Below are 2,524 nucleotides of genomic sequence, written 5' to 3' on the forward strand. Positions count from 1 at the left end.
ATATTGAAACACCCCCCGTGACTGACTGACACGTAGTTTAACCCCCAAAACCCCCCGCTGGATCCGCCACTGCCTCAAATGCTCAATTCTCAATTCGGCACACCCAGTAAAGCTGCCTATCGAAAATTTTCCCAGATACTTACCAAACTTTGACATTTTCCACTAGCATCGTAGATCACGAAACCCAGTTACAACGCCAACATAAAAGTACAAGCATTCACATAAATTAAAACTGGCCACAAAAAGAATTGCGCAACGAAGAAATAAATAAAATGCATTTTAACCGCAACGTGTAGGAAGTTAATAGTAGTAGTAGTATAGGAAATAAATTCATCTAAATAAAAGTGCAGACTAAATCTACGTGCATACATACATAACAATAAAAACAACATAAGATCTTATGTTAATACAAGTACATATCGTCGTTTAAAGTACAAAACCGCGTACCAACAAAATGCAAAATCGCCTATGTGAGGTTGCATACATTATTTTCTAGAGAGTAAAAACCCTAATATTTCGTTTCCACGACAGTCGGGTCTATGTAACCGGAACAACCCAGATTTATATTCGGCTAAGGACTGTATCTCCAGCAACACTCCCCAAAAACTCTTTGGGGAACTTGTATGTAGCTACAACAACAACTCATATTTCAAAATGGTTGTTTTTTACCCAAATTCAAAAAAAAGGTTATCGATTCGTCGGAATATTTTTTTTATTTATTTTTTTATGTATGCACATATGATACCGCATAACTTGGGACCACGTCAACCGATTTCAAAAATTGTTTTTGCACCGGAAAGGTAGTGTCTCAAAGGTGGTCCCATACTAATCTGATTTAGATCCGATGGTGGGATTATGAAAAAATTAACGGTACTCCTAAATTTTTATATAAGAATTGAAGCCGGTTTTGTTTTTTGCTTAAAAATTACTGTTTATAAAGCAATTGAATTTCTGGCTAGTATATTTCAGGACGAATGGATAAGGCTTGAGCCAAGAGCTTGTGTGAGTAAATCCAATTTTTGGCAAACATTGTTAGTTACGCGATTTTGCAGAACGTCGATACGCGGTTTTGTACTTTAAACGACGATATGTACAAGTAACATAATTTATCGCTGCGAATATGAACGAAATCAGTAAAACAGAAAAAGTAAGTTAAATACTTCGTGGATTGCAGTCACAACCGAATCAAATCATTGCTAAGAAGTGCAATAAAAGTACATTTAGCAGACCAACGGTTGGCGCGCATGCGTAAAACAACAAAAACCAAATCAACAGTCGGGAGATGACTAGGTGCCGCGTGCATTTGTAACGTCCGTTTGATGCGGCTGACCGGTTCCCAATTTTATTTAATTTTTATTTTTTTTGTAGTACAATTTCGGGTTCAGCAATAAACTAACAAAACAAAAACAAAAGAAGCGTGAGTAGCGGCAAACTGGCAACAGTGGCAGCATCAACATCAATGCCACCTATGCATACATACATACATATGTATGTATGTATGATGCTCTAAAGTCACCGGTTTAGTGGTCTGTCCCACGCTGCACCGAAACCATCAACTTCGATCGAACGTGACGTGCGCGCCTTATTGCTGCTTTCTTTATTGCCTCGTGCGTTGTTATTGTTACTGTTGCTTGCAACGAGAGCTTGGCTATGTGCAACTGAGGGTATGCATGTTAACTTTCGGATTGTTTACAGTGTTTATACGGTGGGTAGGTACTGTTTTACTTGAACTTGTTTTATTCTACATATTCTTTTGTCTGTATCTCAGACACTTAAGCTTTTTCTTTCGCCGACAAGTGAGCGCGCGCAACAGTCTTTGCAGACAAAAAGTATACCCTTATTGTTAAATATTCATAGGAATTTTAAATTTTGAATGTAATCGACAGCTCTTCGAGAGCTATGGCTTATTAAGCTTATAAATATAAAGCTCTCTGACATTTTTAACTCAGCTCAGAAGACGCAACAGAAATCGGGTATTTCTGCACATGATAAAAACATCATGTTATCATGTTTCTTCATCTCATCGATGATGATTTCAAGGCCAGACATATAAACTGCTTTCATTCATGATAAAAATATTTAAATATAAATATAAATATTTTTATCATGCTTTCATCTGCCTAAATAATAAAAATTATTATTTTTTGTTTAATAAAAAAAAAAATTAAAATATCTAATTAAAAAATGCTGTAATAGACTGAATGGTATGAGAACTCCTCTTGGGCTCTAGTTAACGCTTTAACTTGTTTTTGTTTTCCTTTTCTTGTTTTTGCCGTTTAATGCTTGGGGATACGATGCGCTGCTACAGCGCTGAGAAGCTTGAATTGATCGTTGATCGCTCTGTTTGTCTCGTAAGTTACCAGTCTGCTGTTTCAGTTTGTTAAGTAACTCTATTCGAAACGGTCGGAATTTGTGGCGGACTTTTAAAGCAATAACAGAATTTGAGAAGTGTTTGCAGCTGTCGTCGATTAGACGTTAAAGAAATAAGATACAATAAAAATGTGGTTTAATTGTGTGAAAGAAG

This window comes from Rhagoletis pomonella, unplaced genomic scaffold (genome assembly GCF_013731165.1).
Source record: "Rhagoletis pomonella isolate Grant_MI unplaced genomic scaffold, Rhpom_1.0 Rhpom_scaffold_00004, whole genome shotgun sequence".
Lineage (NCBI taxonomy): Eukaryota > Metazoa > Arthropoda > Insecta > Diptera > Tephritidae > Rhagoletis > Rhagoletis pomonella.